The sequence below is a fragment of the Calliphora vicina genome, chromosome 1 (genome assembly GCF_958450345.1).
Source record: "Calliphora vicina chromosome 1, idCalVici1.1, whole genome shotgun sequence".
Taxonomy (NCBI): domain Eukaryota; kingdom Metazoa; phylum Arthropoda; class Insecta; order Diptera; family Calliphoridae; genus Calliphora; species Calliphora vicina.
In genome coordinates this window covers 66,684,053-66,700,387 of record NC_088780.1, presented here as the reverse complement: position 1 = coordinate 66,700,387, position 16,335 = coordinate 66,684,053, and the positions used below count along the sequence as shown (strand labels likewise).

General features: G+C 34.1%; 1 pseudogene; it reads right to left on the bottom strand.

Annotated features, from left to right (window-relative positions):
* Nucleotides 1-13,851: 13,851 nt before the first annotated feature.
* LOC135949339 (putative nuclease HARBI1) lies at nucleotides 13,852-14,896 on the bottom strand (annotated as a pseudogene).
* Between the last annotated feature and the right edge of the window lie 1,439 nt (nucleotides 14,897-16,335).

Here is a 16,335-nt window from a genome sequence, read left to right as displayed (position 1 = left end):
AAACCAGCAAGGGTATTTAAGAAAGGTGATTTTGTTGTTATCCGGAATGTTAATACTGAAGTTGGTACTAATAAGAAATTTATTCCAAAATACCGCGGCCCGTACGTTATTCATAAAGTGTTGCCCCATGATCGTTACGTTGTAAGAGATATTGAGAATTGTCAACTCACACAACTGCCGTATGATGGTGTTATAGAAGCTTCTAGACTAAGAAAATGGTTAATAGAAGGTGCAGCTGACTGACTTTTTAAACCCCTACGCAATATTTAGGTATTATTATAATATTAAAGATATTATAACATTAATTATCAGGATGCAATCGAGGTCGATTGAGTAGTCAGGTCGGCCGAAGCTGTAACCATTAAGTTTTCCTAATTACTTAATTATTCTACCAACACTAACATTATTTATCCCTAACATTTAATTCCCTTATCAACACTACCATTAGTTGTAGCAGGTGGCAATGATCTGATTGACCAATGAGCAAAGAACTTCTAAATAAAAACTTATCGAAATTCGTTAACTCGCCATTGACCAATCAGAACAAAGCTACTAAACTTTAATTTAAGTTTTGCATTTAGATTCTAAGGAAAATAATTTAAGATTAAATAAGCTGTGAAAATAAAAAAACGTCTTCAGGACAAATAAAAAAAGGTGAAAATTCAAATAAAAAACAAGAGTTTAAACTGTGGAAATAAGAGGCGATAATCAATAAAATTAAAAATACTATGGGTGGTACTGAAATTGACATCGACTATATGTAATTTATTAGGGCACCCATGATGTTATTGGGGCCAGCGCCTCGTTACCCTCCCTACCTTATGTTTTAGCGGCGAATATATACTAAAACCCACACATGCTTTACCGTAACTCACTTCACTTCACATCCGTAAGAAAATAATTGGAGTTTACATATTCATTTCAGATATAAACATTTATTCAAGAAAATAGGTAATAATAGGAGTAATGCATTTTTGTAATTGAAATTTAATCTTGATTCAGAAGAATTATTATCATTTTTAGAAATAAAAATCTTTAAGAACTATTATAGTTTCAACAAAAATAATAAAATCAATCTTTTCAATAGTTTAAATAAACAAAATTGTTTTAAATATATACAAAATTTAATTCTAATGAAATTTTAAGTTTTGAAATATGAGATTACTTCCCTTAGAAATCTAAAGTATCTTAAGATAACTCTTAAAATTATTAACAGAAGCAAAAACAAATGTTTTATATTTATACCAAAATCAATTTTAACTTCTTTGTAAGAGAATTTTAACGGATCTCTTTTAATTGAACATAATGTGAAAAAGAAAAATATTGATAATGTTCCCAGCGGTAAATGAAACAAAGTACCTAGATAATAATCGATAACGTCAGGATGATATTCTAAGCGATCAATCTAAGTACTTAGAGTATAATCTGTGCATAATCCGACACATCATGCACTAATTATAACTTCGATTACGATTTAAGCGGATAGTCAGCCGCTATTTAATTTTTTTTTGTTTATTATTTTTCACTAAAAATAAATAAAGTACCGTTTCTTTCTTGTTTATACATGAAAAACAAAATCTATAAAATTTATATTTATGTTGTAAGTGAAGGTGTTGATTTTAGTGCCGTAAAAAGTATTGTTACGAAATTGTACTTGAATTCAAATATAACGATTTGAACGGCTGATTTAAAAGTAGCATAAGGCTTTCAAGTAACAATGCTGTAAAACTGTAACATATCTGTGGGCATTGTTAAATAAAAGCTTTCAGTTGATTTGATTGTAAGTTGGCAACGCTGTATTCGAGTTCGAATAATCAGTTAAAGAACATTGTAGAAAGTACACCACAGATGGCGTATGATCTAGAATATTCGAACTTTGACAGTTAAAGAGCTTTCTAGATGGTAATGCAGTGTTATAAATAGTGGCAGACGTTGCAGTCGTTAGGGAGTTTATCAGAGACGCTTTTCGAATAAACATCATCCGAGTGCCTTAAAGTGTGTTGTGTTTTTTTTTCAAGTAAATTCGTGTACATTATAAATTGTGTCTGTAATTCTGAGAATTTATAAACCTGTATAAAAAACAAGCTATTTAATTCTGTTGTTGTTGTACATTTTAATGAAATAAAGAGTTGTTACAATTTTCAAACTACTAAACGGCTTTTATTTGCAATCAAAAGTATCCGGTTTATTTAAAGGAAATAAACCAGCGTTTTGAAAAGGTTAAAACGTAACAATTGGTGTCAGAAGTGGGATTGCAAATTAATAAGCATGAAGTTTGAGGAACTGAAAGTTGAACAACTCAAGAAGGAATTGAGTAAGTTGGAGCTACAAACAGCAGGTAACAAGGCAGAATTGCAAAAGAGGCTTATAGACGAATTCAAACGGCGTGATATTGACATCGGTGCTTACGAATTCGAGTATAAGGAAGAAATGGAAGTTTCTACACGTTCAACAACAAGCAGCATGGATTTAAGCACAATGTTCGCGGCTATGATGGAGAAAATGGAAACAGCCAACAAGAACCTGGAAGCGAAATTGAACGAAAATTCGAAACAGCTTGCAGAAGTTAAAGCTGAAGTTCAGGAAAATTCTAGAGAAGTTCAAGAAACATCTAGAGTCAACAATGAGAAACTTCTTGCCGACAACGAGAAACTTCGTGCTGAGGTTAAAGCTGAAGTCAAAGAAACTATCAAACACTTAGCTGAAATGGAAGCGAAACTTCAAGAATCCTCTAGAGCTACAGATGAAAAAATTCAGGAAATGTCTGAGGTTATTAACAGCAGAGTGGATGTCATTGACAAAAAGTTGTCCGAATTAGAGAGCGGCCTAGAAAAACAATCCCAAGATGTTGATAATAAATTTCTCGATCTGGAAATGAAAATTAATAATCTTCAATGCCAAGACGGACCGGTGCGAATTATTTCAGAAACATCGAGTAGAATAAAGGCTCCTAGTTTTGATGACAGCACACCATTTAATGTTTTCAAGTTCCAGTTTGATACAGTTGCCAAGAGAAATGTATGGAGTAATGAAGAAAGAGCTATAGAATTGATTTTGGCCTTGAAAGGGAACGCAGCAATAGTTCTTGAAAGCGTACCAGTAAGTAACAGAAATAGCTATGATGACATAATGGATGCTCTACAACGTAAGTATGGTGGAGAACACATGAAAGAAATATACCGAATGGAATTGCGTGGTAGAGTACAAAAACCTAATGAGACGCTACAAGACTTTGCGGCAGAAATCGAACGTTTGATGCAGCTTACATATCCAGACGAAAACCATCCGTTATTGGACCATTTCAAGATTGAGGCATTTGTGAATGGGCTTCGTGACCCTGATGTAAAACATGCGGTTTATGCCACACGGAAGTCAACATTTGCGGAAACCGTTTCATTCGCGTTGGCACAAGAAACAGCAAAATTAATGTCTAAGCCGCAAATATGTAAGGTACGGAATATCGAGGTTATAGCTGAAAATATCCATATCCGTAATTCAGCAGAAAAATAGCAACCTTACTGCTTGTGGGTACATAAACGGTCAGAAGCACGTTTTTACTATATACACTGGGGCATCACAGTCTATCGTCAAGCCCGATTTAGTCAAAAACACAATTGAACCCTTACATGGGGTAAGTCTGCGCACAGCTACTGGGGAGCCAGACACTGTCTATGGTAAAGTAAATGTGAAAGTAACCATTGCCAATGTTAGCGTCAATCATGTATTTATTGTTGCCGATATTGTGGACGAGGCAATCATTGGTGCTGATTTCATGATTAGTCATGGCATTACTTTGGATATGGGACAAAAGGTTATGATTTGGCGAAATGTGGAAATACCCCTTGACGTCGGATATGAAAATAGGACTCAAGTAAGAAAGCTAGTTACCGTCGAGCATCAGAGACTACCACCACAGTCAGAAACTTTAGTATGGGCCTGTATGGAGGGAGATTGTGAGGACAACAGTTTGTGGGTGGTAGAACCAGCAGAAATAAAAAGTGATCTTATAACAGCAAAAGCCCTCGTTAAACCCTGCAACAACAAAATAGTTCCTGTAAGAGTGCTTAACCTGTCCAGCTCTGAAAAAGTCGTTAAGCCAAATTCCGAAATAGGTCGATGCACTTCAGCAGAGGCAGTAATCAATTGCGAGAAAAACCCGGAACATGCCAATAAATCCACCAAGGAACACGAGCTACTAGCGGAATATGTGGGGAAATGGGTAGGAGGATTAGCGCCGCCCGATAGAAATAAGGCCAAACAGCTTCTGAAGAAACATACCTCGGTCTTCGCCTTAAAAAGTCAAAGCCAAGGTAGAACGGCAATTGTAAAGCATCAAATAAATACTGGCGAAGTGAGGCCCATAAAGCAGGCGCCCAGAAGTATTCCTCTAGCAAAACGAAGTGAGGTGAAGGAGTTGGTTAACGAAATGGAGCGGGATGGAGTAATCGAACCATCTTCAAGTCCTTGGAGCTCGCCTGTTGTGTTAGTTAAAAAGAAAGACGGCAGCACTAGGTTTTGCGTCGATTATAGAAAGCTGAACGACGTTACTAAAAAAACAACTACCCGCTACCAAGAATTGACGACACCCTGGACACATTAGCTGGAACAAAATGGTTCTCCACATTGGACTTGCAAAGTGGTTATTGGCAGGTAGAGGTTGCAGAAAAAGACAAAGAGAAAACTGCGTTTAGTGCCAGTGATGGATTATGGCAGTTTAATGTGATGCCCTTTGGACTCTGCAATGCTCCAGCCACATTCGAGCGTTTAATGGAACATGTGTTGAAAGGACTTCACTGGAAGACATGCTTGGTGTACCTCGATGACATAATTGTCATGGGGAAGTCTTTCGATGAACACTTGAAAAACCTTGAAGAAGTCCTTAAACGGATAGCAGCGGCTGGACTAAAACTTAGCGTAAAGAAATGTGCATTGTTCCAGAAAGAAGTTAAGTATTTAGGGCATCGCGTAACAGCAGACGGCATATCAACAGATGAGGATAAAATACGAGCTGTAAAGGACTGGCCTCGTCCGAGAAATCTTCACGAATTGCGCAGTTTTCTAGGCCTTTGCACGTACTACCGACGATTTGTACCGAATTTTGCCAGTGTTGCCGCAAGCCTACATGAGCTAACGCAGAAGTCGCGAGCGTTCCTGTGGAGTGAATCTCAAGAACAGGCATTCCTTCAGTTAAAGGAATTGTTGTGTACAGCACCAATTTTGGCATATCCCATCCCAGGGGCGAAGTTTGTGATAGACAGCGATGCGAGTGGATACGGAATAGGCGGTGTGCTTTCGCAGGTGATCAACGGGACGGAAAAGGTCATAGGCTACTACAGCCGAATACTTTGCAAGCCTGAGAGAAATTACTGCGTAACGCGACGTGAACTCTTGGCAGTATTAGAGTGTGTGAAGCATTTCCACAAGTATTTGTATGGTCAGCACTTCCAACTGAGAACCGATCATTCTGCCCTCAGGTGGTTGTTGCAATTTAAACAACCTGAAGGGCAACTGGCTCGTTGGATTGAGCGGCTTCAGAGCTATGTCTTTAGCATCGAGCACCGGAAGGGTTTGAAACACGGCAATGCGTACGCGCTCTCAAGACGGCCTTGCAACGTGGAATGCAAGCATTGCGCAAAAGCCGAGAGAAAGGAATGTGTCATTGACGTTCGACTAATGCATATAGAGTCCAGTGTAGATTGGTCTGTATCGCAGAGAAATGACCCCATACTGTCAAAAATAATATCGGCAAAAGAAGAAGGCAGAAGGCCAGCCCGCAATGAAATATCGGCCGAAAGTCCTCTGATGAAATCATATTGGGCCCTATGGAATAGTCTACAATTGTTAAATGGCTGCTTATACCGCATATGGGAAAGTGCTGACGGTAAAACAGTGACAAATCTAATTGTTGTACCATCCTCTAAAATAAACGAAGTAATGAAAGAGTTTCATGACGGTACCAGTGGTGGTCATCTTGGTGTGACAAAAACCTTAGAGAAGCTAAAACAACGTTTTTATTGGGTGGGTTGTCAGCAAGCAGTAGCCGATTGGGTAGCCAATTGTTCACAATGCATAGCAGCGAAGGGCCCAGTAAGAAGAAGTCGTGGACAACTTCAGCAGTATAACTCAGGTGCGCCATTCGAGCGGATTGCGATGGATGTAGCAGGCCCTTTCCCTGTCAGTGATGCTGGAAACAGTTACGTTCTAGTGGTTATGGATTATTTCAGCTAATGGCCAGAGGTATATGCAATACCCAATCAGGAAGCTAAAACGGTTATAAGCGTATTTGTGAACAACTGGGTGTGTCGCTATGGTGTTCCACTGGAGTTGCACTCGGATCAGGGTAGAAATTTTGAATCCGCCGTATTCAAGGAAATGTGCGACTTATACGGAATAAGAAAAACCAGAACAACGCCACTGCATCCTCAATCTGATGGCATGGTCGAAAGATTCAATCGCACCCTGGAGGAATATTTAAGAAAAGTGGTCAGTGCACGCCAGAAGGACTGGGATGAACACTTACCAAAATGTCTATTGGCATACAGGTCAGCTGTTCATGACTCAACCTCTCGAACACCTGCAAAAATTGTCTTCGGAACAGAACTCAAGTTGCCTGGTGATTTAGAATTCGGTATTAAGCCCTCATTAAATAATAAAAACACTTCCCAAGAGCAAGATGACCTTAACGAACTTCACGAATTCGTACGCAGACGAATAAAAATGACCAGCGACAAAATGAAAGCCAGATACGATCGAGCAGCGAATTCTGAGGGATTTAATGAAGGCCAACTTGTACTGGTGTATAACCCACAACGCAAGAAAGGACTGTCTCCCAAACTACAAACCCATTGAGATGGACCATACAAGGTGATTATGAAATTAAACGACGTGGTGTACAGAATACAGAAAGAAAAGAGCCTGAGATCTAAAATGAAGGTCGTACATCTAGAACGACTAGCTGCATATGGGAGAAGTGAATCTATGCCTATTCGGGACGAACAGGCTTAAGCGGGGGGCAGTGTTACGAAATTGTACTTGAATTCAAATATAACGATTTGAACGGCTGATTTAAAAGTAGCATAATGCTTTCAAGTAACAGTGCTGTAAAACTGTAACATATCTGTGGGCATTGTTAAATAAAAGCTTTCAGTTGATTTGATTGTAAGTTGGCAACGCTGTATTCGAGTTCGAATAATCAGTTAAAGAACATTGTAGAAAGTACACCACAGATGGCGTATGATCTAGAATATTCGAACTTTGACAGTTAAAGAGCTTTCTAGATGGTAATGCAGTGTTATAAATAGTGGCAGAGGTTGCAGTCGTTAGGGAGTTTATCAGAGACGCTTTTCGAATAAACATCATCTGAGTGCCTTAAAGTGTGTTGTGTTTTTTAAGTAAATTCGTGTACATTATAAATTGTGTCTGTAATTCTGAGAATTTATAAACCTGTATAAAAAACATTGAGTGGCTATTTAATTCTGTTGTTGTTGTACATTTTAATGAAATAAAGAGTTGTTACAATTTTCAAACTACTAAACGGCTTTTATTTGCAATCAAAAGTATCCGGTTTATTTAAAGGAAATAAACCAGCGTTTTGAAAAGGTTAAAACGTAACAGTATAAATAAATTAAATGAAAATATACAATTTCTCCAGAAATTTATATATGAAAATATACAAAAGTATTCTTTCAATTACGAAATCAGTATGCATGGTACTATTCCTTAACTTGCAAATGCAAATAGGATTGTAATCTACATTTATTACATTCTAATTTGCAAGTCTTTATAGGCGTATCATCAAGTTCGCTTAGAACTCCGCTTTTAATGTAAATTAAATAGTAGTGACACCTACTGATATTGTGGCTTACACTCTAAGCGAGAGCACACCGATTATACAGCCTATGACACTTTTATGTTAAATCTAAGTGGGAAAATAAGCGAAATAATCACCAATGATTTCTACGAAATATTGCTTAGATAAGCGCTTACGTAATGTGTATTTTTACCGCTGGGTTGTTACTTCTGTTTTGATCTAAATAAGAGAAATATGCAAACAATAAAATAATATATTGTTACGAAATTGTACTTGAATTCAAATATAACGATTTTAAGGGCTGATTTAAAAGTAGCATAATGCTTTCAAATAACAGTGCTGTAATGGCAGACTGTAACATATCTGTGGGCATTGTTAAATAAAAGCTTTCAGTTGATTTGATCGTAAGTTGGCAACGCTGTATTCGAATTCGAATATTCAGTTAAAGAACATTGTAGAAAGTACACCACAGATGGCGTATGATCTAGAATATTCGAACTTTGACAGTTAAAGAGCTTTCTAGATGGTAATGCAGTGTTATAAATAGTGGCAGAGGTTGCAGTCGTGAGTGAGTTGATCAGAGACGCTTTTCGAGGAAACATCATCTAAGTGCCTTAAAGTGTGTTGTGTTTTTTTTTCAAGTAAATTCGTGTACATTATAAATTGTGTCTGTAATTCTGAGAATTTATAAACGTGTATAAAAACACATTGAGTGGCTATTTAATTCTGTTGTTGTTGTACATTTTGAATAAATAAAGAGTTGTTACAATTTTCAAACTACTAAACGGCTTTTATTTGCAATCAAAAGTATCCGGTTTATTTATAGGAAATAAACCAGCGTTTTGAAAAGGTTAAAACGTAACAATATATTCACTCACCAACATGTTAATTGATTGTTGTTTCAAACTTATGGTTTTTGTTCTTTTTAATACTGGAGGTTTGATGACGTAGAGGCCTCTCCGAACATCTGCATTCTAGTTAATCAAATTATTGGGGCTGGGAAAAATTATTTTGTTGCATATTTCTAGATTTGTATACGTAAACTAATTAATAATAAATTTTACACAACTATTTAAATATACGTACCATAAAAATATTTACATTTGGGTTTAGGAATTAGGTTTTACATACAATTTAGGATAAGTAATTATAAAGTAATGAGATACCCAGCAAATACTTCGCTTACAAAACTACAATTGCTACTTAAGTAATGTCTTTTTTAATAACTTAGTTTTTAAGTATACTGTTTTTGTTTTTTAAACTTTACTATAAAATAAACAAACAAAACAAAAAAACTGTTACTTTTTTTCAATTTACCCATTTTTTTATTGCTTGTTTATTTTTAGAAAAACAGAAAAGAATATTGCATTACTGTGTGAAAACCATTATTTGACGCACAATAAAATAACTAAGCAGTGGTGTAGTGAGTACAACAACAGACTAGCAAACGGATGGTTGATGGTTCGACTCTTGGCTGCGACTTATTTTTTTTTTTTATTTTTTGTTTGCAAATACAAAATTCTATAAATAACTCTACTAACAAAACAACTTATTTCCGGCAAAAATATAAAGGATTACTTTTGGGACATCGCGAACAAAAATAATGACTTCTTACAGTAGAAAAGTAAGCAGTCGAATCGTCAAATTCCTCTTATTTTTCGACTTATTTGTAAGTAAAGTTTTTGCTGGGTAGTTTGCAACTGAAAAATATTTTGAATGTAAGCTATGAATTTTATTTTAGGTTATGGATGTTTCAAGGAAACAAAAAAAAAAGTTTTATATTATTCAAATAAGTTTACTCAAATTTAATGAAAATAAAAGGAATTTGGTCTATTTAATAGATTTACGGAATGTTTTGAATGTGATGAATTAAATCATATACAAATATTTATATCCAATATTTTTATATGATTTTAATTTTTGGAAAGTGTTTAAGGATTTTAGTTAAAAAATTGCAAACTATAGTATTTTTTTTAAATGAAAAAGAGGATATTTGATTGGAGTTTAAGCAAGAAAAAATGTGTATAGATGAATATACAAGGTAGCGCTTGATGGAATTCTTGATTGCTTGCAAGATAAGTTTTTTCAGGTTACTTTTATTTTGAAGACGCAATTATGTAGACGTGCATACATACAGATTTCTGGTTTTTGGTGAAGATTTCATTTATAGTTACAGTTGATTTTAAAGAATTCTTTCTCAATCGAGTTGTGACGTCACTAGCTTTTAAATTGAAAACGCACCAAAATTATTATCATGCATGGTTATTTTTGCTACACTGGTGATGAAAACTAGGTGCACACAATTTAGTTGGTAAATTTTGAAGTAAAATCTTCCTCATGAAAATAGGTGCAGATTAAACCATGCAATTTTAGGGCCCCGAAATCTTCATTCGTTTTGGGTAAAGCAATTTTAGGCAATGCAAGATTAAGGTAAAGATAACCTGACTTTTTTTTTAAAAACACGTGATCCTTCAGATTAGGTTATTAAATCCTATGTAAAAAAAAATTATTTTACTTACAAGAATTTATCAAAGAAAAGTCACTCTAAATTTTACCTTGGAATTTATTTCAGTTTCACTAAAGTTTAGATAAATCACGGCAGTAAATTTAATATCTGTTTTAAATTTGTCAAAACTTTTATTCTTCACTATAAATTATTTGTATGTATGTTTAATTATTTTGAGTTAATGTACGTCTTAATGGTTGAAAAGCAAATTGTAAAAAGAACGATTTATTGCGCTTAAAGTACATAAAGGCTTTATAGTGGTGAAGTTAAATATACATCACTAACAAAACTGGGTATCATAGAAAACGATTACGTTATAATTTTACTTAAGTACTTTACAATGTTGCCGTACTATAAGCCAAGACACAAACCATTATTTATTATTCTGATAAGTAAATATATTTTACATTGTTTACATACAATGTACAACCATATGAATAATATTAAAAGACAAATCAGGCCATTACAATTTTAAATAGCAACCGAGCCGGAAGAATTTCGGAGATATTGATGTATCATTCGTGTATATAAGTTATTTGGGGGCTTCAGAAAGTTGATTTCAACACACAGACGGACATGGCTATATCGACTCCGCTATCTATAACGATTCAGAATATATATACTTTGTGGGGTCGCAAATGAAAAATGTAGAAATTACAAACGTAATGACAAACTTATATATACCCTTGCCACTCATGGTGAAGGGAATAAAAACAAGAGTACTATATTCGGCCGTGCCGAATCTTAAATACCCTCCACCTAAATATGATGGTATAAAAGCTGAAATAATATAACAATTGTTAGAAAGACTAGTTTACGCAGAAGATATTTTATTTCAAATGTACAAAAAATTGTATCTAATTCAGCAATTTATAACTGAAATTCCTATTAGAACGTTTGACACAGTTAATTATTGTCTTTTAATTGAGAATTTGTCGTCTAAATTTAATTTTTCTAAATCTTCGTGTAAATTATTATTTTCTTACATAGGTAACCGTAAACAGTTTGTTGGAACTGGGTTAAACGATCTACAATATATGAGTGTCAAAGTGGCGCACAGTGGTATGAGAAAAAAAAGAGGGAAATAAATCTGTAACTTCTAAACCCTTAGTCCGATTTTAATGAAATTTCACATGCGCAAAGGGGAAGTGTAGTCGAGTTTAAGTCTGGACCTCATGAAATGAAATTTAACAATTTAGGCCCCTATTACCGTTTACAACAGTTGTTATTTTAGTGTTGTATTTTTTAAAATGTATTTGGAGTTGTTTGTGTTTTGTAACATCGATTATGGTTTACAACATGTGTATTTATATGTTGTCAGCAGGGTTTCGATATTCAGCTCTAGCAACATATTGCTTACATTTGACTATGCAATAAATATGAAATTATCTCATTTCATCACAATCAACTAATATAAATATTCATACTGTTCGTTCGTATTACTATTAAAATTGCAATGCTAGTCTGCAATTTTTAGTAGCAAACACAATTCATTGCACATCCACCAAAATATATGTTCGTGCTTTAGTAGCACATACAGTTTTTTTGTCGTGATAATATTGCACTCCATTCATTTTATTTTGTTGTGCTGGCAAACTTTTCTAGCAAAAATACACACTTCTGTGGTTGTGCTATAGCACAATTGACATTTCTGCAATTGATGCTATCAGTTGCTGTTCTTGATAAGTGCATAACAACATATCAGTAAACACACCCAATGTACAGTTGGGCAGAATCAAAATTTTTTTGAAATAAATCTGGCATTTCTAAACTGCTGATCTGATCAGGATAAAATTTGACGCGGGCGTAGCCAAGGAGTATTCGAGTTTAAATTATTAAAATGGGCCCTACAAATGCCCCAGGGGCGGCGCTATGGGGGCTCAAAATAAGGTACCTTCGACATGCAAAATTTTTAAACACGTGCCATTTTTTTTGCCTAGGCATTTCAAAATTGTCAGCACTGTCAAAAACTTACAACTGCTTGTTTGGTGTTGTTTTTGAACGTTACAAGTTGAAAAACGAAAATGGAGACAAATTTGTAAAAAATACTAAATTATAAATATTTCTTAGTAAAATTACAAATAAAAAACAAATGGAGAAGATGGTTGAGCTGATGCAAATTCATCCAGGTATTGGGCGAGGCAAGTTACCATTTGGATTTAGCAAAATGCAACTTAAGGCCACATGGGATACTTTTACGGAGCAATTAAATAGCTTGGGACCGCCGATTAAAAACACCAAAGAATGGCAAAGAGTTAGAGCTAGTTTCTGGGATAGAGATAATCTACATTCTTCGCTTAAACCTAAATTAAACTAAAAATTGTGTTTCTCACTTATTGTTTATATGCTATATAATCTAGGTTTAACTGAGCATCATTGGTGAGTTAAACCTAAGTATAAAATGCCAAAGCACAAACAGATGGAAAATAAAATAAACAATTCAGCACAGCAGCTCTTTGTTTTTATTTGCTTTATTAACATCAATATAATTTTTAATATACATTTTATATACTTTTATGTCGCTTTTTCTTTTAGAAAGTTAAAATTTACAAAAAAAGTTATGTAACGCGGTTGCTTTTTCTTATAAAATGTATAGTATTGCCATATTTATATGAAAAAATTTGAAGAATAAACATGTGATTTGACTGAAAAGTATGGCAATGTAAACAAAATTAATCCACTAGTGAGAAACACAATCATTGGTTAAATTCCGGCAAAATATGTTGCAGGATTAATATAACAGCGTGTTAAGCTAAGTTTAACTGACAAGTAAGAAACTAGCTCTTAGTAGTATATGTACTATCTAATTTGTATTATATTACTTAAAATTAATTTGTATTTTATAATAGGTATGGACTCACTATAAGGCAAATTTGAAAAGAAAATTGGCAGCAAATAAAAAAAATTGTCAAGCTACTGGTGGTGGTCCGTCCACAGACATAAGTTTGAGCTCATTAGAACAGAGCACTGTGGAACTCATCTCAATGCAAACCCAAGTTAATCCAAATGGTTCTGCAATGGGTATGCATAGTCAAGAAGATTCCGATGTGGCGGAAATAACATTGACACCTGAGGAGCCTTCACAGACTGCTGAATCTGCCGAACCACAATTGCCAAAAAATCGCAGAAAGAAAAAGTCGAGGGACGAACGTTTGCAAATATTAAAAATGCAATCAAAAAATCAAGAGAAGATCTTAGAGACTTTGAAAAGGTAATTCATATAAAAATTACCAAATAAATAAAAAAATTTATGAATTAAAAAAAAAGAAGGCTGGCCTACAAATGAAATTGATAGTAGCCAAACTTCAATTAACAAATAAAAGAATTCAGGACTGTGATAAATAGCTTTTGTTTTAGTTTACTTATTATTTATTTTTACTTTATATTCTTTTTACTTTTAATTTTTTTAATTTTTTTAACTTTTTATTTTTTTACTTTTTATTTTTTTTACATATGAATAAGTTTTTAAATTTGTTTTTTTTATATTATTTTTAAGGTCAAGTGAATTAAAACAATAAATATGTTAACAAAATTTTTATTCATTTAAAATAGCATGCATTAAATTATTTCTAATTTGTTGTGCAGACTCTTCAATGTTTGTTACTGTAGGTTCTCCGCCTTCTACTTCTGGGTCTAATGGAAAAGGCAATTCTTCAATAAATTCAGTTTTAAAATGTTTGCTTAAATTGTGCAATGCGCAACAAACATTTGTAATTTGAGTCGCTTTTTCGGGAGTGTAGTGCAAACCTCTTGCAGAGAGTAAACAACGGAATCTGCTCTTAAGAACTCCAATTGTTCTTTCAACTACGTTTCTTGCTTTTGCATGGACTGTATTAAAACGGCTTTCTTGTGATCCCTCAGCAGCACTTCGAAATGGAGTTATTAAAAATGGTTCCAACGGATACCCAGCATCACCTAAAAATTTGTGAATTTAAAGAAAAAGAAATACGAAAATAAAATTTCCTACCTAAAATCCATGTACTTCTCTATATTTTGTTGTAAATATTGCTTTAAGTCACTCATATTCCACACGAAGGAGTCATGATTTGAGCCGGGGTATCGCGCATCTACCTAGCGTATTTTCATTTCGAAGTCGCACACCTAATATAATAAAGAAATATTCACACATTAATAATTTACTTGAGTTGAAGAATGACAATCTTCCTCACAATCATGACATTCAGGCTGTAATATCCCTTCCTGTTCAAATACAAATGTTGCAATTCCTTTGCAGGCGCTACAATTCGTACGTGTGTACCATCTATACAGCCAATTACACCTGGAAATCGCGTTTTTGAGAAAAACATTTTGTTGGAATTTTTTTCTTCTTCAGTCATCCGGGCGCTTATCCATTTTTTGCAAATTTTTCTTTCAAAGAATTCTATTATATCCTTCAAAATCATGCAGACTGTTGGTTGCGAAACTCCAATATTAAAGTCGTTACCGCTGCTTCATTGGTAGCTTCCATCTGCGAAAAATCTCAGCGCACAACACAATTTAAGAATCGGTGGAATGGCCGAACACCGTGTTGACGGTTTTAAAAAGTCGCTTAATTTTGGCAGCAAATATAAAAAACCATCTTTATTTATTCGGAAAAATTTTATAAAACTGTGTTAATATAGCTAATGATTTCAGACAAATTATACGTATTCAGCATTTGGTAGCTCCAAGGGGTTGGAACTATCCCGAATCCTCTTCCGTAAACGTGCCATATGTGTATTGGTCCTACTATCATCGTCATCATCAAAAAATAATTCGGTGTTTATATCTATTATTTCACTTTTAATTTAAAAAATGTTGCGCGTTACAAATTTTCTTGAAACATCACAACACTTAGGTGTTGTAAACGATAATCGGGGCCTTATATACTTAATAATTAGTTAATACGTTTGGATCAACATTTTTCCCTTTTAACCTCAAGTGAAGAAACAGAGTATAAAAAAAGGGTATACAAATATATTTAGACAAATTTCAAAATATTTGGTTGTGGAACTTATGCGGGAGTTATAACCTATTATGATTCGATTGTCATAAAATATTTTTACGTGATTTTTATGTATTTATATGAGAGCTGTGGCCAATTATGGACCAATATTCACAAAATTCAGTATTATGATTTTTGAATAGAAATTACTGATTTGTGTACTATTTTGGTTTAACATATGGATGCTATGACCTATTGTGGTCCTAAGTATTTAAGGGCTATTTTTGTAGAATTTCATATAAACAACGCTATTAACAAGAGTGGACCTTATGTGGGAGCGATGCCGAATTATGGACCAATATTTAAAAAATCTTGTAGTACTATTCTTGGATACAAATTACTGATCGGTGTAAAATGTTGGTTGAGTGTAGATTTTTATGGATATTTGTGCAGGATAATGTGTTTTCCTGAAGTAGTTATTATATGGAGGTTATGACCAATTATGGGCCTATTATCATAAAATTGGGTACATCGATTTTTGTATATATTGAATAAATTTGTTTTGAATTTCAACCTGATAACTATATTTGTAAGAAATTTATGAGGATATTAGTGATTTTCGGGAGTGAACCTTATATGGGAGCTATGGTTAAATATGGACCGATATTCACAAAATCCAGAAGTATGATTACTGGATTCAAATTACTGGATCTGTGTGTAATTTCATTTTGATATCGATATGTTTTTAATACTTTTTAAGGTTAATATCTTTTTTCGGAAATGGGCCTTATAGGGGAGCTATGACCAATTATCGGCCAATCTCCATAAAATTTGGTACAGTGATATCTATATATATGAGTATAATTTTTGTCGAATTTTAGCATGATAAATGTATTTATAAGAGATTTATGAGTACTTAACTGATTTTTGGAAGTAGACCTTATATGGGAGCTATGGTCAAATATGGACCGATATTCACAAAATCCAGTAGTATCCCAGCAAAAACTTTTCTTACAAATAAGCCGAAAAATAAGGGGAATTTGACGGTTCGACTATTTATTTTTCTACTGAAAGAAGTCATTATTTTTGTTCGCG